A 25,033-nucleotide genomic window follows, 5' to 3' on the forward strand; every position below is an offset into this window, starting at 1 on the left:
GGGGTTGGGTTGGGAATTTGCATGCCTATGGGCACTCATCATTCGATGAGCATGGGTAGGGTAGTGTAGCATATGGAGGGGGCTTCTTTTCTACAACCTGGTGTCTATTTCTTGAGGGTTGGCACACAAAAGTTTTAATTAAGAAATAACTAAAGAAAATATTGGGTGGTAATAAAACTTAAGAGAAGAAAATGTGTGTGTGGGGCCATCCATTGAGGAGTTGAAACACATAATTTGAGCTTGGGCTTTTGGATGCCAAGTGACTCTCCATGATGTCATCCCCTACTTAGTAACTCATTGTGTGTCTAACCAAGACTTGTAGTTTATGCATTATCTATGATCTTGGTTTCAGTCATCATACTGTCTGGCATGAGTGTTAACCATGGGTGTTTTCTTTTTGTGTTTTTTTGGTTAGATCCTTACCCCCATCAGTATAGTGGGAGTGGTCCTATGAGTTCCAAATGGTTGGAAGGTGTAGCTACCTATACCACTACTAGAGATCGGTGTATAGAGACAGTCTATTGTCCCAGTGTGACCATTGTTGGATGTTTTCACTTGGTATTTTGGGTTCTAGAGTATGCTTTTTGTAATTTATGCTTTCATTAGAATGCTTGTATATCATGTTTAGATGATGTTAGTATTGATGCATTTCCTTATTATGATGTTTAGCATATGTATATAATGAGTTGATTTATAGGATTATCTTATGCTTTACTTTTAGCATGTTAGATTACCTTATGCTTATGTTGTAGCATGTTTTAGTAGTGACATCCTCATAAGATAGCATTGATGATCTGGTTGATAGTTTGGGATGTTACACATAGGGGATGGCTAAGGCCCATGACAGTCTTATAATGCTACTATCGTTGGGAGGAATCGTGCAGTCAGTTTGGTTGTTTAGTTCATTGTGATGTTGCTTTTAATTATTTTCCCTTCACTGTATGTTAAATGGTTAGATTTACCTTTCTTCTTTCAATTATTCACTCAAGTGCCTTTTTCTTGATATGTGGATCTGATACTCCCCAGTGTGGAGGAATTTATTTTCTAGTTTTCTTTCCTTAATGTTTTTTGGCTTGTTGTTTTGGATTCTCATGCAAAATTATAGTTTCTCACACAAGAATACAAGTTCTCGGGTGGTGTGTTGGGTTTTCCCGTAAGGCTTCTAGCCCTTTCTCGTGTGAAACCTGACACCAATTTTAGGTGTCTTGGTTGTTGGGCCAATTACATACTCATGCCATTTGGTGCACTTTCTTGCACAGATGGAAGTTTCTCACATTATATGTTGCACTTTCTTGTGCGAGAATCTATCAATTTGTTGTTCTCACATGAAAAAATGGGGGGTATCTACGCTTGGCTAGGGAAATTTTGGAAGTTGGTTTTGGACACCCTATTATGTTTTAGACCTTCCTAGTTCAAAAAAGATTTCCTATGGGGTTTATAATATATTTTTTAAGTATAAGTTGATGTCTATTTAATTCCTTATGCTTAAGATATATGTTAATATATGGAAAAAGTTTTTTGAGATAGGTTCCAGACCTCTATGAGCTAAGATAAAGATTCTAGAAAATTTCACGGCTTCAGGATTTTAGACTTAGCCAATTTTTAGGAGTTGGCCTTTGTCTTTCAACATGGTGTTCAATAGTTGAGTTGTGCTTCCTTTGTGTCCTCGATGTGTATGAGACCATGGTTGGTCTCTTTTGTTTTCTTTTTTATGTTTTAGTCAGTGGTGATGCTTGGAGATCTTTGGTGTTTGGTTGTTGCTTAGTCTTTCGTTGTGATCTACATATGATGGTTGTCTTGTTCTTTCATACTTGTTTAAAGAAAAAAAAAATTTCTTTTATCTATCCTTGTCCCAAGGATATTTGAGTGGGGCACTACAAGTTGACATCCAATGAGTTAGGTTATATTGCTTTACAGGGAGCAAACTACGATGAAATTTTGTAGTCATAGTCCTTTTAAGAGGATGAATCAACATTCAAAGCGAGTCTAAAAATCCATCACATAAAATCTTGGATGGGAAGGTCAAGTGAATGATGCATGTACTTGGAGCTTCAGATAGAAACCACATTATTATGAATGCTTGGTACCAACAAGTCTGAGGATAAATCCAAAGCTTATTGCATTCACACATGTTACTATGAAATCAAACAAGTGTATTTGTGTACAAGAAACTATCACTTTAATGTCATGTTCAAAACTAAGAGAGTTGCTAAGGGAGTAGATCATGGAGGTAGTTTCTAGACAAATTATATTATCACAACATTATAAACAGCTGATATTCTCACCAAGTCTCTTACCAAGTGAATTTTGTGCATTTGGAGACTATCTTGGAGTTGGAGTAATGAAGAATGAAGTCCTTGCTAAGAAGTCTAACCATTATTGATTTCTTGAAATATATTGTCATGCCCAAAATATTAGGGCTAAAACACACAATTTTTTAAAAAAATTTAAAGGTAAATAATACCATGTTTAACACATACTAAATTGAATAAGTTACGAAGAGTTTAAAAGGGATAGAAGTGAGTTTCAATTGTAATTCAAAAAAATAAAGAGTCAACATCTTAGTTAAAGTGTGACATCAAATAACCAAGCAAAGAATTAGGGTTCCATAGTTCCTTAAAGTTGGATTAATATGTTTGACCAATTTCATAAGACACATTAGGTTTGTCATGATTTCGTGCTTCATATTGTTATGTTGGTTCAATTCCCTAGGTAAACTAAATCTGCATCTTTGAGGAAGTGATCTGGAACTATAATACTTGATCTTGTTTAGAATCATAAATTAATCTAACTAATTAAATAATTATTATTCATTATTTAATTACCTTCAACATTCATTTTATGTCTACGACACCTTCCCATTTTACTATCGGGTCAACTACCTAAGACCTCTTCATTTGCCTTTGATTTCTATGATCTTGGTGTTTCAAATTAAAGAAACCATAATAAAACATTATAAAATATTGGCTATAATAATATACTAAAATTATTCACCTAATTAACATAATATACCTTTCGTAATAATACGACACAACTAATATTCTTTCATAAATAAATCTAACACTTAAATATAACCCTTTTAACCTTACCTTTTTAAACAAGCCACTAATTACACATTGAACTAAATTATTAGACTATAAATCTAATTAATTCTTACTACTAAACTTATCATACAATAATTCCTAACTAAACTCTAACCACTTATTAAAATCTAACTAACCTTACTTGAACCTATACTTGATTACTCCACTAAACCTTATTGCTAATCAACTAAACTTGATTATAAACATCGATATGGAATTGTAATGGTGAGAGGGAGTGGCAGCAGTGTGAAGGGTTTGGGTAGGAATGTGATTTTGAATTATGCGTGAGGTCTGCGATCACTGTTAGCTGGTGATTCCTTTGTTTCTAAAGATGTCAAAGATGGAGGTACATTGGAGGACCTGGGAGGAGGCATGATTTTGGAGGACTTGAGAGGGGGGCCCAATCTGATTTAAAAATGGTCAAGCTTGTTTGGAATATTCCCCACTGGAAAATCTAGCTTTCTATCAATTAAAGATATGTCAGCAAAGGATAAAGGTAAGTTTTCCATTGAAATCCTTGACCAAATTATTGATAAAAATATTTTGAGCATGGATTCAACTCTGGTTGGGAGGTTTATTGGGGCTAGATCCAACATTAATAATGTGTGCAGCTTTGTGCATAAGAAATGGAGCTTGAAAGGTCAAGTTGATGTTTCAGCAATGGCTAAAGGTTGTCTCTCATTTTTTTTCCTATGATGATGATAAATGGGATATCCTTTACAATAGTCCTTGGGAGATGGGGAGGTATACCTTGATCCTCCAGAAATGATCTCCCAATCTTTATGCTATGGATGATTCTGATATTCAAGCCCTAATATGGGTTCAGTTACCTAGCCTCCCCCTCGAGTTCTAGGTGGAAGATGTTTTTTCAGGGCATAGCCAATACCTTTGGTGAGCTCCTTTCCTTAGATCCAGTGACTGTGTCTCAGAAAGGATGGACTATGCAAGATTTTGTGTCAGAGTTACATGAGGGTGGATATGCCTGAATCTATCTCGTTAAAGTCCAAATTGGGCATATGGGACCAATGTATTGAATATGAATCTTTCCCCTGTGTCTACTTTCATTGCAAGAAAGCTGGGCATTAGACCAAAAAATGCCCCTCCTTAAGAGATAAGCCCAAAAAGAGTAAGAAAGTGTGGATGCAGAAGGATATGATTTGGGCTAGAGGAGCTATGAAGGGTGATGGGGTGATTTCAGGTGAGACTACCACTTTAAAGGATCAGCAAAAGGATGTAGAGATTGTAAAGATAGATGGGGTGGTTGTAGGTGAGAGCTCTATTTTGAAGGAATAGAGTTCTGGCCTAAATAATGATGTAGGTATTTATGGGGTTGAGAAGGCTAAGCCTCCTCTCTAGAAGAAGCAAAATAGTATAGTTTGTGATGTGGAGGATGGTCATTCTAGGCTAGATTCATCAAAAGTGATGGAGAGAGGCTTGGAGAATAAATCTCAAAACATGTTGGAGATCTCTAATAGAGATAGTTTGAAAATGATCCCAATAGATTAGGATGTTATTCCTAAGGACAAGATGGGTTTTACAGAAAATGGGACCCAAATAGAGTTTGCTCTACCTTCGGGTCCTATTGTCAAGGCATCTTTAAAAAAAGGAAATTTTGTTAGAGGTGTAGTTGAGGACCTGCTTTCTATTTCTTAAGATGAGGAATCTCAGTGGGAAGAGGAAGGCTATGTTGTTGATTGGATTCTAGTTGGTAAAAAAGTCAAGGGAAAAAATAAGGGTAGGAAAAATGAGGGGGAGATTGCACCTCCTAAGAACATGAAGAAAGGTCCTAAGGCTAAAGGGGAGATCCTATAGAGTAGGTCAGATTGAAAAATTGGGGGGAGATTGCACCTCCTAAGAACATGAAGAAAGGTCCTAAGGCTAAAGGGGAGATCCTATAGAGTAGGTCAGATGACCTCTCATCTAATTCTCTAGGGGCTACTCTTAAGAATGGGGATGTTGGGTCTTCCCCCCTCCCCGATGGGCAGACCTTCCAATATGTAGAAGAGAATAGCTAAGACCAATAGGAACATTGCTAGATGGTAGTCAGAGAACCATCCTTGAAGCAAAAAATTTCCATAAATTATGAAGCTAATTTCATGGAACATTTGAGTGTTACATAACCCTCATAAACATGATATACTAAAGAATATGATAATAGATAATAGGTTAGATATTTTGGTCATTCAAGAAACAAAGATGAGGAAGCTCAGTGGGAAGAGGAAGGCTATGTTGTTGATTGGATTCTAGTTGGTAAAAAATTCAAGGGCAAAAATAAGGGTAGGAAAAATGAGGGGGAGATTGCACCTCCTAAGAACATAAAGAAAGGTCCTAAGGCTAAAGGGGAGATCCTATAGAGTAGGTCAGATGACCTCTCATCTAATTCTCTAGGGGCTACTCTTAAGAATGGGGATGTTGGGTCTTCCCCCCTCCTCGATGGGCAGACCTTCCAATATGTAGAAGAGAATAGCTAAGACCAATAGGAACATTGCTAGATGGTAGTCAGAGAACCATCCTTGAAGCAAAAAATTTCCATGAATTATGAAGCTAATTTCATGGAACATTTGAGGGTTACATAACCCTCATAAACATGATATACTAAAGAATATGATAACAGATAATAGGTTAGATATTTTGGTTATTCAAGAAACAAAGATGCTTAAGGATAAAGGTGCAATGTCTTCCAATTTTTAAGGGTGGAAGGATTATTGGAAATGATTCGGAGGGAGCTTTAGGTGGTATGGTTGTTTTTTGGATTAATAGATAGATTCAAGGGGATATTATCTCCCAAAACACAAATATGATGAATATTAGGTTCAAAAATTCTAAAGATGACTTTAGATGGGTCCTCACTAATGTCTATGCTCCCAACTCTAAATGGGGTAGGAAGGCATTATGGGCTGAAATCTCTAATCAAAGGAATATTTTTGCCGATGAGAATTCGATTGTTATGAGGGACTTCAATACTTCGCTAAAAGAAAATGAAAAATTTGGGGGGGGGGAAGCTAGACTAATCTAGAAAATAGAATTGATTTAATGGAGTTTATTGATAAGAATCTTCTACATGATATTGATTTGTATGGGTTTGAATATACTTGGACTAATAGAAGGTCTAGTAAGGATCTAATATAGGTTAGGTTGGATCATGCTCTCATTAGTAGTGACTGGTTCCTAAAATATAAATGTAATCTTAGTGCCCAAGTGAGAGTGGGATCAAATCATTACCCAAAATATTTTTTGGTTGCTAAAAAGATTAATTTTCATAAAAATTTCCCATTTAGGTTTGAAAAAATGTGGACTCTTCATCCTAGCCTGGAGTACCTCATTAAGGAGTGGTTGGGTATTCAAGTTGAAGGCGTAGCAATTTTTAGAGTTGCTGCAAAACTAAAAAATGTTAAGAGAAATATTAAGATTTGGAACAAAAAATACTTTTGGTAACATTTTTTAGAACAAAAAAAAGATTTTGGAGGAACTTAAGGACATCAAAGATAGGATTCAGATTGAGGCTTAAGAGACTTTTTCTAGGGAAGAGGAAAGTGGCAAATTGGTTGAACTTCATCACATCATCTCTAAAGAGGAAACATTTTGGAGGTAGCATTCTAGAAAGGTCTTTTTGAAGGATGGGGATTATAATACTAAGTACTTTCATGTGACTACTCTCAAGCACAAGATGGAAAATAGAATTTGCAGACTCAATACGGATGAGGGGCCTACAGATAATGAAGAGACTATCAAAAGGGAGCCAGTAGATTTCTTTAAAAATGTACTACAAAGCTCCAATCTAGACTTGAAGAAGCAGGAAGTGTTCCTTGAGCGTATTCCTTCTTGTATCTCTGAGGATTAGAATAGGTTTCTTTCCTCTATCCCATCATTTCTAAGGGTTTTTTTTCCTTTGAAGGAGACAAAGCCCTTGGTCCTGATGGATTCTCGTTCCTACTCTTTCATAAGTACTAGCATATTATTGGGGAGGATATTGTAATGGTGTGAAATAATTTTTTGGGTCTAGGAACATCCTTAAAGAGCTAAATGGTACCTTCCTTACTCTTATTCCTAAAAAGCCAGGTGTGGATAGTATGGATTTGTTCAGGCCTATTAGTCTGTGTAATTCATTTTATAATATTTTTTGTAAGGTTCTTACCCTTAGGATTTTGTCTCTTCTTCCTCTCATTATTTCTAGACAGAAAAATGGGTTTGTTCCTGGTAGATAAATTGCGGACTCCATTATCACGGTGCATGAAAATATCCATTCTCTCTTGGTATCTAAAAAGGAAGGTTTTTTGCTCAAGCTTGACCTCTCTGAAGCTTATGATAGAGTAGACTAGCACTTTCTTCTCCATGTCGTTGAAGCTTTTGGCTTTAATAAGAGATTTTGCGATCTTATCTTTATGCTAGTGTCATCGGCATCTTTCTTGGTACTTGCAAATAGTTCCCCTACCTCTTTTTTCAAGGCTTTCAAGGGTCTCGGACAAGGTGACCCTATTCCTCCAATCTTTTTTATCATTTTGGTAGAATGTTTGGGGAGATTTGTAGATAATATGGTTTGTAAAGGGGACTTTGTGGGCCTTAAACCTTCCTCATTGGCTCTAGTGTGTTCTCACCAAAAATTTGTTGATGACTCTATTGTTATGGAAGAAGCTTCAGTGAAGAATGCTAGGAATATTAAGAAGGCTCTGGTGGACTATGGTAATCCTACTAGTCAAACTATTAATTGGAATAAAAGCCTAATTTATTTTATGAATGTCGGTGTTGAAAGACAATTGAAGATAAAAAAGATTATTGGCTATGAGATTGGTTCTTTGTCTGGTTCTTATCTAGGGTTACCTTTGGGGTTATCCCCTCCTAATAGTTTTTGGAACTCATTGATTGATAAAATCTATTCGAAACTTGTGGGCTGGAAAGGATCCCTTCTTAGTCAAGCAGGTAAGGTTGTTGTTTTGAATTCTATTTTGCAAAGTGTCTCACTTTATGCTTTGAGTCTATTCAAAATTCCTAGAAAATATGCTCTTTCTATTGAAAAGATCCTGAAAACTTTCTTATGGATGGGTATGGAGAATAAAAAAAGACTCCCTCTTATTACTTGGGAAAATGTTTGTATGCCTCAAAAGAAGGGAGGGCTTGGATTACGAAGGGTTACTTTTATGAATGATTTATTAATGGGAAACTTTTATGGAGATGGCATAAAGAGGTTGGGGAATGGAAGAATATTTGGATTGACAAATATAATATAGATCACTCTGATTTTTACCACTTCCTTAATAGTAATATGGATCAAGGGGGATCTATGATTTGGAAGAATGTTTAGAAACTTAAACATATAATTAGAAAAGGGGTTAAATGGAAGGTTGGTAATGGTAGGAGAGTTCTTTTTCGGGAAGACATTTGGATTTTGGATCACCCCTTGTGTGATGACCCAAGATGGAATAGGTATATGGAGCTTTGTAAGACTTAGATTAGAACCCTTGTGGCAGACTACTTGAAAGAGGATGAATGGATGGACCTCAATAGAGTGGACTCCAATTTCGTTGAACTCAGTAAGTGCCTAAATGCTTTCTTCCTAAACCAAAATGAGGATGAGCTGATTTGGAAAAATGATCCTAGTGGTGTTTTTTCAATTGCTTCAGCCTATGCTAATTCCTTTGATGATTTTGAAGAACCATGTTGGGTTAAGGCTTGGATGAAGGGTATGACACCCAAAGTCAATATTTTCTTTTGGATCCTTTTGCAGAATAAAGTTCTCTCTCTGGATAATCTTAAAAAGAGAGGGATTATTATTAGATGTGTTCTCTACAAGATTAATGGGGCATCAGTTGATCACGTCACTTTGCATTGTCCTTTCTCTAAGAAGATTTGGGATAAAATATGTTGTTTATTGAGTGTTGATTGGGTGTTCCCTTCCACTATTCAGTTATTTTTCACTAGTTGGAAGGCTCCTTCAAAGAATTCTCTGATTTTTAAACTTTGGGACTTCATTCTTCCATATGTGGGTTGGGGTATTTGGAAGGAGAGTAATGATAGGATCTTTAGAGATGTGGAATCTAGTCTGACTCAAGTCTTCCATAAGATAAAGATTCTTATAATAAAGAATATTAAAACTTTGGGCTCTGAACAACAACCTTGTAATGACTAGGAAGCTAGTGTTCTTCATAATTGGAATTTAAAAAGTATGAGTTTGGGTGTTCATAGACCTAATCCTAGAGAACATGCAAGATGGGATTGTCCTCCTAACAACTGGTTTAAGATAAACCTTGATGGGGCCTCGAAAGGAAACCTGGGCAAAGCAAGGTGTGGTATTGTGATTAGAAATTCCAATGGAGATAATATTGGAAGTATGGCTATACCAATTGGAAATCAAAAAAATCATGTTGTTGAAGCCTCGGCTGCTCTTCATGGTCTTATTTATGCTAAGAAAATGAAATTGAAAAATATTTGGGTGCAGGGAATTCTCTCAATATTATTAATTGTCTTAACAAAGTGACTATACCTTCATGGACAATTAGTAATATTATTAATAAGGCTATTCATATTATAAATTCCTTTGATACTTGCATTATTACCCATAATTTTAGAGAAGCTAATGGTGTTATTGACTGGGTAGCAAATGTGGCGTGTAGAAATGATCACACTATCATTTGCAGAATTCATGATCCCTTACCTCTAGATGGTTGCCAACTTTTTCATTATGATAAATGGAGGTCTCTGCAAAAGGTTTTTTAATTATGAAAATGCCAGTACAAGGTTATTATGTGGTGCTATGTGGTCGTGGGCTTTGGGCTTTTATTTTCAATTATTTGTGCTTTGTTTCACACAAATTTTGGGTCTTTTGTGCCATTCTTCTCTTTGGTTTTTGTGAGACTCTTTTCTTTTGGGGGTTTCAGTCGAAGAAGCTTTGGGTTTGTAGTGATAGGAAAATGGGAGGAAAGAGGAAAAGGGTGGAACCAGTGAGTTGTATGGAGTGGATGAAGAAGGAGGAGGTGTGGGATATTTTGAGGTGGGGTAACTTTACTGAGTATATGGAGAGGCTTAACGACAATAATTCGGCCATTATGCAGCAATTTATCAAAACGTGGAAGGAGGGCTTTGTTATGGTAGGCAACCAATGTATGGAGATTTTGGAGGAGGTGATTGCGGAGGCCATGAGATTGGAGCTTGAGGGTATCAATTTCTATAGGGAGAAAAAACTTTCAAACATGGCTATTGAGGAATTTGTGGAATTTGAGCATGAGAAGAGTCACCTAGTTAAAATTGGTAAGTCCTATATCAATTCGGCCTCTGTCTCGCACCCATGGCACTATGTTTTGTTTTTTATTATGGAGTACTTAACCTTGGACAAGAGATTTAAAAAATGTTATGGGTATCATTTATGTTGGCCAACCACTTTAGGCACAGTGTCAAGATTAATTTTCCTTACTATCTGAAGCAGTCTCTTAGGATTTCTATTCAAGCCATTCAGAAAGACCCGAATGGAAAACACATTTTCCATGAGGGTCTCATGGTTCTCATCATGAATGTTTTAAAATCTAAGAGGATAGTGAGGAGTAGAGGCCACGTGAAGGATGTTGATTATGAAATGGAAGGGAGCATCCCAGAGAAGGGTTATGACTCTAAAACTCAAGATGAAGCTAAAGAGGGTGAGAAGAATTTGAACAAGGGCACTGGGGGCAATTTTTAAGAAGAAGAAAAGAGTGATTGGTCACTCTGATTCAGAGAAGGAGAGTGATTTTGTGGAAGAATTGGTGAGGGATTATAAATCAAAAAGTGAGAATAAGGGTAAGAGGATTAAGGGTAGTTTGGTTGGGAGGGCTTCTTCCCCCTCAGATGATGAGACTTTAGCTCATAGGTTGGAAAGGAAAAGATTTTCTTTAAGACATCTAGAGAAGCATTTTGGCTATAAAGGAGAGTCAAGAGATGAGGATTGTTAGGAACATGGGAACCACCCTGAGTTTGGTGAGAAGTATGTTGGTACACTAGAGGCTTTTAAAGGGATGTATGGTAACCCTAGTGCTATTCTGAAAGAAATTGGGGTTATGAAAAATCAAATGCAGACGCTTGGTAGGGATATGCAACCTTTAACGAAGGAAGTTGGGCATGCCAGCAAAATTTCTCATGGAGAACACACTCTTGGGTAACACATTCATAGATTAATGGAGGTGGTCAGGAGTGTTGAAGATGTTAAAAATCTAATGCAGAAGATCTAGCAACTAGAGGCAAAGAATAGGGCAATGGACAAAGATTTTACTACCAACCAGAGAAAGATCACAAAGATGGAAACCAAGATGAGCAACTTGGAAAAACTGATTAAACAAATGGCTGAGAATGTGAGTACTCTGCTGAAGAAATTGGAGATGGAGAAAGGTCAGGACTCCCCTCTAGCTGTTGACAGTCAAGGTCCTAGCAAGTGCACTACGGATCACTCAAAGAAGATTGAGGACACGAGCAAAAAGGACGAGGTGAAGGCAGTGGCTAAAAACATGCAGATTCTAGTAGACCAGGTGTTGGACCTGACCAAGGCTACCTAGCTGGTTCTTTTTTGTCTTGTTTGCTATCTTTTTGTTGTCTTTTTACTATCTTTTTGCTATCTTTTTTAGCAGATCTCTTTGTGACCTCTTCTTTGTTCTTCTTGGAGGTCTTTTTCGTGTTTTCTCTTAATTGTTATCTCTGTCTCTAGCTAGACTTTTGTAAAAAGGTTTCAGGTCCTTTAAAACCTAATTTTACTTAATCAAAACTTGATTATAAACATCCTCACAATTTATCTTTATGCAATTCTAAATATTTATAACAAAGGAAACAAACATTCTCGTTACACCTATAAATGAACACTAAACTCAAACTTACTTGGCTTAACATCCCAACCATCCCGCTAACCACCTAAACCCACATGGCCCACTTGCCACCACTCCTCCCCACCTCACACATGCACTTTCCAAGAGGGAATAATGTTGTCCAAAACTAACCAAGGGAGTACATTGGGAAACAAGTGCAGGAAGGATGGGATGCATTGGAGATTTGGAGGAGAAAGTCAAAGTTTGAGTAAATGCCCTCTAATATCCCATTTTCTGTGGCCCATGTTAGCAAGGTGGTGGGATGGTAAGATGTATATGGGGAATGTATAAAGGATTCCCAATGCATGAAAAGATGGGTGGAGGAGAAATGTGGGGAGTGGTGTTCCCCAAACATAATTCTGCATTCAATTAAATTTATTTTTGACTTGTGCTTTTCTAATTCCCCTTGCATGTGTACTCTCTTTGCAGGGTGTGGTGACATCACCAAGTGGAAAACATGTGGAGGTGGAATAAGAAGTATTCAATCACATGGGAGAAGGGTCTTGTAAGTGGAGTGAATTAGGTGGAGTGATAAGTAGAGGGGTAGTTTAGGAGTCTAAAATGTAGTTTTAGATAATTTTTCTTTGACCCCTTTTTTAAAATTTAAATTTTAAAAGAATTTAAGGGAGTATCTTTTAAAGAATATTCTTTGTTACTTTCTTTGATATTATTTTCTCATACAAATTCAAGAGAGCCTTTTGGCTCAAATACATGAGATTTTATTTAAATCTCTTGTTGCTCCTCTTTTAACAAGGTGTTTTCTCCCTGGGATTTTTTATAATGGTATAGTGTATTTTTGTTTAGTCATTTTATTGAGTGAATTGTAAGTATAGATTTGATGTTAAATTTTGTATCTAATTAGGAGTGATTTTAAGTAGTTTATAAATAATGCAATATAAGGTATCATTCATTGTATTAACAAAATTTATATGAACCGATGGTTTCAATATGCAAGTAAGGTAAATGTTTCTAAATCGAACATAGATTTTATCACAAGATTTTAAGGATGAATTATATCATCTATAAATTAAATAACTCATATATCCATATTCGATAGCAAGAGCTTTCGAATACAATGCATTAACCAAAGATTTCATGGAGAAAGGTAGAGAGTTATCAACTCAAACTTTTGCAAAGAAATCTAATTGAAAGTAAGGTATGATTTACAATTTACGAACACTTGATCACATAACTTGCTAATTCCATACAATAACTAAATGTTCAATTTATCTATAATTCCTACCCCTACTTGATTTTTCTGATTTGTTTTGACTGGATTCTTTAAGACCTATTCTATGATTATGTTTTAGGATTAGCAGGGTTGGGTTACCAAAATTGATTAATTGTATTTCATATTCATTTAATATATGTTGAGTTACTTTAGTACTATTTATTCCAATTATTTCATGATTATTTCAATGATGATATATATGTTCATATAGTGACTTTCAGTTATTGAATGATGTTAGATGAATGATTTTTATACAGTTTCTATGGATACTTACCCCCATACTTGCATGTGTATGGTGTGTGTGTGTGTGTGTGTGTGTATGTTTTCTTTATGTATGACATTTTTGATGTGGTTGAGGAAGGGAGTTGTAGTCACCTGCTAGTCGAGATCTACCAATGCACCACTTCCTACCATTACCTATTTAGTTTAGAATATATGTGTTTGTACATGTGTGGATTTTATACAAATTGTAGGTACTAGGTATCAACTTCCTTGAATTGCCAGGACGAGCATACCCTATCACAGTATTTCAATGGTATAAGTAGGGAGATAACTCTTGAGTCCAAATCCTATTCTACGCTAATTGTCCTAAAAATTAGGACAAGTATCTGAGTTAATTTCACCCTTCTGAATTTGTCAAGTGACGTGAATTCATAATTTTGACCCTATGTTTGATTTAGTTTTATGTTCTGTATGATGGATTTTCGCATTCAGTCTTGTGGGCATGTGGTGACTTTTTGTTATGATTAAATCGAATTAAAAGATAATTTAATGATTTAATTTATTGAAAATTTTATAAAGAAATTCAATATTTAATTAATTGAAAATTAATTAAATAAAAGAATTAAATTTAAAAGATTATATTAAAGTTTCATTTTTGAAGTATTTATATTTATTTAATTTAATGATAATTATTTAGGAGTTTTATTTTAATAATAAACACTAAATATTATTATTAATTAAGTTAATAAATATATTATTAAAAAGGTCTCATGAATTAATGAAATAAAAGAATTCATTTAAAGATAAAGTTATGGTCTAATTTTGGGTGTGATAATATTTATTTAATTTAATAATAATATATTTAAGAGTTCATTTTTTAATAAATGCTAAATATTATTATAACTTAAGTTAATAAATATTATATTAAAAACACTTCAAAAATTAATAAGAGAGAGTAAGCAATTATTTGATAAAGTTTATTTTAATTAAATTACATAAAGCATATGCATGAAATTAAAATATAATAAATTAAATAAAGAGAGAAATAAATTATTAAATATCTAAAAGTTGTGCATGAAAAGGTAAAAGGTAATAAAGTAATAAACAGTAATTGATCAGCGAGTTCCCTCTCGTGATTGCACAATCAGAACCTTAAATTAAGGGAGAACTCTTTATCAGAGATCTAGAACTCATTTTGTAATTACATAGGTTTTGGAGGGGCAATTTTGAAAAAGAGGGTTTTCAAAAAGAAAGGGAAATTCATGTGTGCTTCGTGTGTTGTTGAATTAGCATCAGATTCAGGTAGAATCTTGTGGTTAATTTGTGCAATAGATTTACATTCTTCAATTTTCATATCTTCTTTGTGTCTAGTTAAATCTATTTTTAGAACTTTTAGAATTATTTGAAACCCTTGTGATTGAAATTTATTATTTTATATTCTTGATTATGTCTGTGAACAAATTAATGAAATTGAAACCTTGTCGTATATTTCAATTGTTCTTTGTTCGATTATTTGTATATGAGAAATTAAGATTTGAAACCCTCGTGTTAAAATTTATTGTTCTCTACTCTTAAATACGTCTGAGAAAGAGTTAAATTGAAAACCCTTGTTTGATTATTTTGGTATTTCTTAATTGGATGTTGAAATCGGGATTTGGGTTTTGAAAAGAAAATGAATTTTATTTTATACATTTTAATTGTTTGATCTAGGTTTCTCTACTAGATTCCTATTAGAAAGTTTCCATTTTTAGTGAGTTTTTAATTTTTGGAAAGTTTTTTTTAAGTAACTTTCTATTTTTTGTAAGTTTCCATTTTTAGTAAGTTTCCAGTTTTGGAAATTTTTTGTTTTCAGTAAGTTTTCATTTCTAGAAAGTTTTTGCTTTTAGTAAGTTTATGTTTTTAGTAATTTTTCATTTTTACTAAGTTTCAATTTTTAGAAAGTTTCTATTTTTAGTAAGTTTCCATTTCAAAAAAGTTTTTTTAGCAAGTTTCCATTTTGGGAAGGTCTCTATTTTTAAAAAGTTTCTATTTTAGAAAAGTTTTTATTTTTAGTAGATTTCTATTTTTGGAAAGTTTCTATTTTTAGTTAGTTTCCATTTTGGAAAGTTTCTATTTTTAGTTAGTTTTCATTTTGGAAAGTTTCTATTTTTAGTAGGTTTCTATTTTTGGAAGTTTCTATTTTTAGCAGGTTTCCTTTTTGAGAAAGTTTTTCCAAAGTTTAATAAATTTAAAATTATTATAGTAATAATTGATAATAATAATAATTATTATTATTATTTTTAATAAGTATTGTTAAAATTTGAAATTTAATTATTTGCAAATTTGATTTATTACTTTATTATTTAAATATAAATCTAAAGTAAATTGAAAATCAAAGAAATTAATTGGGAGAATTAATGGTATATTTAGTAAACTTGGGTTGTGCTTGATGATTCAATTTTATATGAAAATGATTTATATTGCTAGGGAAATTTTCTTATTCGAAAACCTTAGTAATTAACATACTTTAGAAAGATCAAAACTATGATGTGGATGTTCACTGAACTCTTATGTTTTGATAATGAATTGAACTATGAAACAATATTTAAACAACTTTATATGATTTGTTGAATCGTCTGGGATTCTAGTGAACTTAGAAACTTTAGTAAATCTTGTAACTAGAGAAATGGAAACTAAAACCCTGTTTGAGATCACAAAATTTACGAACTATAATATTTTAAAAAATGAAAATGAAACTTGAAAACCTAAAATGAAAATTAAATCGTTGTGTTTTTTAAACCTAATATTTTGTGAAAGTTAATTTTGTATGTACTCTTTTTATGACGTGTGATTTTATTGTTGGGTGTTGGGTTGACTTAGTTCTTTGACCAAATCAGGATGTTTACCAAAGGCTCAAGAGTTCTATTTTGTGATGTCATGATGATTTCTTGATCATGATCTTTTATACTCAACCATGGTAATGTGTCTGGTATGCTCTATGAGGTGTTTTAATGTATTGATTGTTATTGCTTTTTAGTATTCTTGTGTGAAACTGAGGTGAATGGTTTGACCTATCTGATATAACCTTTGAGTCTTTGATCAATTGTTTTTGGAATTGCTTTCCAGTCACTTGTATAGGACTGAGGTGTTTGTATGACTTTTTCTTTGTGATGTCATGTTATGACATGGATTGGTTTATGAGTACTTGATTTTTTATTAGTCCTACTAGGATAATCGTATCAGTGGAATTCATGATTATAATTAGTGATTTTCAGTACTTTTTAGTTGCTTTCTTAAGAATTGATGTATGGTATGTGGTCTTTTGTGATCTTTTGATTTTACTGAGCTTAGGGTAGGTTATTTGTATGTCATGTTGGGAAGTGGCCTACAATGGAGATCGAGGCCCTAAAGAGGCTAACAGGTAACCCATTGTAGGTTATTTAAAGAGTGATAACATTTCATTAAATGGGTTTGAAATGAATTAATAAGAATTATTATTTTCCTCACCCATGCCTCTAGTGCTAGTACAGGTTAGGATTGGAGTAGAGAGGAGGCTTGGTTGCGAGCATGCTTCATTAGTATGCCTTGTCAATATGAAAGGATACTAGTGCCGCATAGAGTCACTAAGGGGCCATAGGATTTAAAAACTAGCCAAGTAACCCTAGAGTTGGTTCGTGCAATGACACTTGCCCACATACATAATAGCTTTCCTACGTGTTTGTGTTACCTTTGGGATTAGTTGATACTTGTGTTTTGGTACCCTTTGAGATAGTTTGCTTTCAAGTGATTCCTTGAACCTAGATGTTGCTTTTTGACTTTTGAGTTTGTTATCCATTTGGAACTTGAGTTTATCTCATCAACATAGTGGGAGTGAATCTTTTTGGGTTCCACAAAGTCAGGTGGTAGTGCTTTTTCTTATACCATTGAGATTCAACCATTGGATGTTGTTGTTGGATGTTTTTTTGCAAATGTTCATTGCTATCTATTCCTATATTTCTATGATGGATGGTTATACCTAGTGTATTTTATTTGATTTCATAGATCTTACAAGATGATGTTATATATTTCATGATGTATATTATTTCAGCCTTTCATACCCTATGACTTGTACAGTGGATGATTGTGCATTATGTTTATTGCCAAGTGGCATCTTATATAATTGTATATTATTTAAATGGATTAATATGTGTATATTATTATTTGATGTGGATTTATTATATATTGGATTTAGTGTTAATTAAAACTAAACATGTGATTCAAAATCATGGGACCCTTAAGAGTAGTAACCTATTTATGTGGTGTTGATGTATGAGTGTATGTTAATGCTTCTGCTATTCTATAATTGTTGTGTATGTTATCTTGAAAAAATTATGTTTGTCAAACTTAGTGAAACTTTAGTTTAACTTCTTTTGGGTCACATGACGGGGCATTACATATCAATATTGAAATTACAACATTTAATCCATTCCTTTCATATTCATTTTCATCATGAAAATACAATATAACAAGTGGTATTACAATAGAGAAATCTCCAATAACATGACACCAATAACACCATTAGTGCCTCAAGATAACTATGTTTACTCCATCATGAGATCCTACCCAAAAAATTTGTAAAACATAAAAAACAACCATGGACAGCTCACCTCCCAACCAAGGCCTCGATGTGAGGCCACGCCTTGAGCTAGGAGAACTAGTAATCAACCAAGTGACATTCAAAAAATAATCACAATAACACTCAACATGTAGTTCCCATCCAAGGTATACACAACAGGTTTCGTAATGATCCTATGACTAGGGAGAAGGTGGATTTTTTCAAGTAGGAGATATCAACCATGAACACAAATCATATGCCTCTTCCAAGACTACTAAATCACAAAAACTTCCATTTCTTTCTCTCCTTATTTCCCCAAAACAAAATTAGTTTGTATTGACAAGAAAAGGCTCATAACACCTTACTTTCTCCATCTTCTCAACATGAGAAGAGACTCTGCACTAACCTGGAGTCCCACTAAAGTCCTCTCATACATGGCCACTTCTACTCTATCCAAGGGTGAGTAATGCCAACACTCCCTTCATATTTTCCCCAATAAAAAAGGAAGAGAAACATGAAAAGAAACAAATAAAATCCACAATTACCCATCCCTCACATGATACAAATGTACACATAATACAATATGCAAGAATTTAACACATACAAGCAATGAACAAGAACATAACCATGATAATGGAGATCCTACCTTCACAATGGTTATGACAATGAAATTTGAGATGAGTTAAATCATCTTCTTCCTTCCGACTCCAAACTTGACTTCTTAAACTCTTCAAAGGGACTCTAAATAATCTCTAAACTCATCCATTCAAAATAGCAATAACTCCAATCTTGACTCTCAGCCTCCTATGGTCTTCCCACTTGCCCCTATCACAAATACAAGCTTTTAGATGAGTGGAAACTTGGGTAACCTAATGGAGATGGTCCATTTTTGCACAAAAGGAAAATCAGGATATTTTAGAGGTCATAAATGTTGCTAGGAAGTTCTAGAAGGGTGGAAAATGTTCCTAATCCATACACATACCACTTGTGCACTTGAATTACATTAAATTTGGCCTCTAGGATCATTTTAGGAGCTATACATGTGGCTTGAAATATTTGATCTTAAAAAACCCTAAGAATGTAACCTTTCCACTAAACCTTAATTAAGGGGAACTAATTAAGGTTACTAACTAATTGGTATTAGATTAACAGGTTACTCTGTTAACCCTAAATTGACATGTCAATGCATATATGCATATGATGAGTGTCAACTAACACTATAAGATTTACTTTTACATAACATTTTACATGTCCCAAAGTATAGAATGATACACACACATTCAAATTACAATACAAATTAAACACTTGACAATGAGGTTTGAATCACTTTATTGGATTCAACCTTAGTCTTACAGTTTGCACATAGGGTCAATTACCGATTCTCTAATTAATTCCATGGTTAGTTATCCTATACACTCAATTCAATTATCAATAGTTTGATAACATCATATTCATATATTTAAACAAAATTGCATAATCTCATTGATCAAAACATTAAGAATTCATTTAAATAACCTTTTTCTCATTCCTACACACATATTTAATCATCACTGATTGCATAATTAAAGTACTTAACATATTCATAATTCTAAATCATTTACTGAAATACATCATCATAATGCATGCCTACACATTAAACATCAAATATCATGATTGAACATGTTTAAAGTAAAACATCACACATTATAAATAATATAGATAATGTCCAATCTATCAAACAATGTCTCAACATATCGATTCATAATGTGTCAAAATAAAATGTATCAGATGTGCTATGATGGATTGGGGTGAGGTGTTACATATACTTTATTGGATTCTTCTCTGCAAGAGAGAAGCTTAAAGTGAAACTTTTGTTCCATTCTTTGGGAGTAGATATGGTAAATCTACCATTTGATATTTTAGGTGTCATGACAACACTGTGTGAGAGAATCCATGGTGATTTCATGTAAACTTTGGATGTCATGTGTTTTTTGACATGACAACACCACGTGAGAGAATCTGTGGTAACTCTATGTAAAAAAACTTATTGTCATGTGTGTGACTACATGACTTTATGGGCCCCCTATACACATCATTAAAAGGTGACAATCTCTCTAATAATGTACACTTGTATTCAACATTGTAAGGTAATGACTTTACAATATCTACTATCACGATGAATATCATGTTGACTTGATATTCATGGAAATGTCTTGATAGTTAATATCTCATTGACTTATTGATAGATATCATGGTGACTTGATACAGTTTGTGTATCAATATGTTTTTTATGAGATGATCATGGTGGATATTATGTGACATATTATCTATGGATATTCCATGATGAGTTATGGTAGGCATCATGCAACATGATGTCAATGCACATACCATAACCAGGATATATGAATATCATGTTGACTTGATGTTCAATATACTCCTTGATATCACAAGTGAGGTGATATCTAAATATTTTATACTTAGTACCTCTTGAGAATTTTGATGGATATCATGTGGCATGATACCTATTGTAGATCATTATGTTCTTTATGAGATAATCATGGTGAGACACCATGATGTGTTATAGTAGACATCATGAGACTTGATGTTAATGCACATACCATAACTTAGATGTGCATATAAGAATAATATCATGTGACTTGATGTTCTTAAGAATATTATATTTTTGATGTCACAAGATAGGTGATATCACTCTTCCAAATAAGGTGAACTTATTGAAATATATATTTTGTCTTCTCTAGCTAAGGGGGGGTGTTAAAGTATGTAGCTTCGGTCAAGCAAACACTATGAATAATAAATTTGAATTGTATGCATATCAATATGACTTACATATTGATATGTATATATACATATTGTCAATATATATATCATTGATAAAAGTTCACATGTTCATATGGTTATCGACATGGTTGTATATGTCAACCATTGTTTATCTCATATGATTATAGATTTGACTAGAAATATCAATCCTTATTTGGCATTATCATTCATGTAAGTATTGTGTGTGAGTTATACACAATAATGAATTGGTGTAATGTTAACCAATCTACATAAGCAATTGTTATTGTTAAGTAATCTATGTTAAGATGTAATGGTGAATGGTCATTACCATTCACCCACATACCCTATCATATATTATTTATGTCAAATGAATTCATTCTTGCAAGTATCAAAATCAATACATATAATGCAAGATCTTGAGATCAATAATAGTTATAAGATTGAAATATTATGTATCTTTAGTAGTGCAAATACATTTGCAATGATCCTATACAACTCAAAACTTATGAAGGAGATTAAAACCCTAATAGGATTCTAACCTAGGTTGCATGGTAATAACTAATAAAAGAATCAATTATTGTATGCCTAATGTTTAGCTTAAGAAAAATAGAGTTAACAAGATAAACTTAGGGGGTAGCTAAAAACCTAGAAACTACTACTAAAAGTAAATTTGGGTCCTGATAACAATGTCTGATGAGGTACTCAATCACAACTAAATCTTTGTAAAGAAGAGAAATAGAGAAAACTACATGGGAAAAACTCTACTACAAATAGAGATGGAAAAAATGTTGAAAGAACTAGTGAAGGACTACAAACTTCTCTAAACTAGGGAATGTCCCAAAATATTGGAACAAAAGGATGGTCATGAAGAACACCATTGAAGTGTGTAGAAGCTAGAAAGCTTGATCAAAAATAACTACTAACTTGAAGAACCTCCACTTGATAAGGTGGTCCATGTATGTCTTGTATCTGGTTTGTTCCCCAATCCTTGAACTTACAATCTTTTCATCTTCAAGGGGTTTACCCTTTTGCTTTGGCAACTTGGAAATGATTGGAGAGAGGTATGAATCTACTTGTGAGATGGATGGAATGGGCCCCTTATACATTGTTAAATCTTCCACATTGAATGTAACCAAAATCTATGATGACTTTAAATATCTTGTTGAGAATTTTACATACAAGACATTTCAAACTACAATATCTAAGGGAACACCCCTACATCGTATAGCATGGATGTTCATACCTTGTTCCAAAGTTCCTATTTTGACTATTTTTTAATGACATCTCATTTTAATAAGCCTTAATGAACTTAACTATCAAGTTTTTAATTGGAAAGAATTGGAAATTATACTCAAACTTGGTCATTCTCTTTTTAGACAACTTATCTGTTTCAGAAGGGAGTAGCTATGTGGCTAGAAATAACCAAGCAACCAAGACGGCGAACAAATAACCAAGCAACTCCTTTCTTTTTGGTTGTTCGATGACTAGAAATAACCAAGCAACCAAGACGATGAACAAATTTTAACTGAGGTTATTTTCTTGCCATATGAGATATGGTGATTTTAGTGGAAGTATCTTCTTATAATAGCCTACTCTCTAATAAGCTTGACATGAAATGAAATGTAAACTTTTAATAACATTCACGAGGCTAAAGCAACTTATGGAACTTGTAAACTAGTATACACTTTTGGATAGGATGTCAAGACATTTAGATCAGTTGCAACTACTTATTTAAATTCCTCGCCAACTATGGATTTTGTTCATTAAGTTTACAATTCTACCTAATTGATTTTCTTCAAATGGGTAGTTTGAGTTGTCTGCCTCTAAAGTATCCACAGAATTAGATTTTAATGTTGTTATAAGTTGAACATTCCATGATAAAATGATGTTTGGCCTAAACCACTTTCATATTGCAGAATAGATGCCATTTTCTCACTTTTCTTTTGGTATCAACTATTGCTTATCATTTAATATTTGCTCCTATAAATGTTTTTTCTTAATGATCATCCATGAGATTAAATTGTTTGACATATTAAATTATTTCATCTGTTTTGATTTGACCATATGATACTCCTCTAAAAAAATTGTACAAATTTCTTTATTTCTTCATTGCTAATTAGACACTCTTGAATGTTAACATCTATTTTTTAATCCTCTTTTTGTTTTGCTTCATCCATGCACTTTTCCTCCTATGTAGTCTTTTCTCTTTGATTAACTTAGACCAACTATGTTCTTACATATGTTGGGTTTTATTTAGGTATCTCAATAATTGGGTCATTTGTAATGCCCATCCCTACTTGACTTTTCTATTGTAGTGTCAGATTCTTTTAGGTCAATTTTTTTATTGTGTTTTATGATTATCGTACTTGGTTACTGGATTAGATTAAATGTATATCATAATCATTTGATATATGTATGTTCAGTTAGTTATTTCAGTTATTTAATGATGTTAGTTAGATGAACGATTTTTATGCAGTTTCTATGGGTACTTACCCCATACTTGCATGTGTATGGTGTGTGTGTGTGTGTGTGTGTGTGTTTTCTTTATGTTTGACATTTTTGATGTGGTTGAGGAAGGGAGTTATAGTCACCTACTAGTTGGGATCTACATGATGCACCACTTCCTGCCATTACTTGTTGAATTTAGAATATTGTGTTTGAACATGCGTGGATTTTATGTAGATTACAGGTATTGGGTATCGACTTCCCTCAATTGCCAAGATGACTGTACCCTATTGTAGTATTTCAATGGTATAAGTGGGGAGATAACTCTTGAGTCTGAATCCTAAACCCTAAGCCAATTGTCCTAGAAAATAGGACAAGTATCTGAGTTAGTTTCACCTTTCTGAATTCGTAAAGTGACATGAATTCATGATTTTAACCTTGGAGTTTGATTATGTTCTTTATCTTCAGTTGAGTTGTCATTTTTGGTTTTGTAGGTCTGTGGTGATTTTTTGTTATAACTAAATCGAAGTAAAAGATAATTTAATGATTTAATTTAATGGAAATTTTATAGAGAATTTTTATATTTAATTATATTTAATTAATTAAGAAAATAATTAAATAAAGGAATTAAATTTAAAGATTTTATTAAAGTTCTAATTTAGGCATATTTATACTTATTTAATTGAATGATAATTATTTAGGAGTTTTATTTTAATAATAAACTCTAAATAATATTTTTAATTAAGTTAATAAATATATTATTAAAAATATCCCTTGTATTAATTAAATAAAAAAATGAAACTTAAAGATAAAGTTATTTTCTAATTTAGGCATAATTATATTTATTTAATTTAATAATTATTATTTAGGATTTTTATTTTAAATAATAAATTCTATATAATATTATTAGTTGAATTAATAAATGTATTATTAAAACATCTCGTAATTAATAAGACAGAGTAACGAATTATTTAATAAAGTTTATTTTAAAAAAACTGCATAAAGTGTATGCATGAAATTAAAATATAATAAATTAAATTAAAGGGAGAAAGCTAAATATTTAAATTAAGATATTTTGTAATTAAATATCTAAAAGAGTTGTGCATGAAAATGTAAAAGCTAATAAAGTAATAAACAATAATTGATCAACGAGTTCCCTCTTATGATTGCACAATCAGGGCCCCAAATTTATGGGAGAACTCTTTATCAAATATCTAGAGTTCATTATGCAATTACATAGGTTTTGAATGAGCAATTTCGAAGAAGGAAGTTTTCAGAGAAAGGGGATAATTTTGTGTGCTTCGTGCGATTATCATTTTAGCATCAGATCCAGGTAGGATCTCATGGTTTAATTGTATAGTGAATTTTCGTTCTTTGAACTCCTGTCTTCTTCGTGTCTTGATAAATTTGTTTTCAAAATTTTTAATTTGGTTGAAACCCTTGTGTTGAAATTTACTGTTCTCTGTTCTTGATTTTGTCTGTAAATGAATTAATTAAATTGAAACCCTTGTTTGTTAAATTGAGATTAGAAACCCTCATTTGATTCAAATTGGGTGATTCGTAATGCATTTGATTAAATTCGAGATAAGGGTTCTGAAAAGAAAATTAGTTTTAAATTAATAAATTTAATTGTTTAAATTTTGTTTCTCTATCAGATCTAGTTTGGAAAGTTTCCATTTTTAGTAATTTTACATTTTTGGAAATTTTTCATTTTTAGTGAGTTTCTATTTTTGGAAAGTTTCTATTTTTAGTAGGTGTCCATTTTTGGAAAGTTTCTATTTTTAGCAAGTTTCTATTTTAGAAAAGTTTTTGTTTTTAGCAAGTTTCTATTTCAGGAAAGTTTATATTTTTAGCATGTTTCTTTTTTGAAAGTCTTAATTTTTAG

This window comes from Cupressus sempervirens, chromosome 1 (assembly GCF_028749045.1).
Source record: "Cupressus sempervirens isolate cs-2001-9-10 chromosome 1, ASM2874904v1, whole genome shotgun sequence".
Lineage (NCBI taxonomy): Eukaryota > Viridiplantae > Streptophyta > Pinopsida > Cupressales > Cupressaceae > Cupressus > Cupressus sempervirens.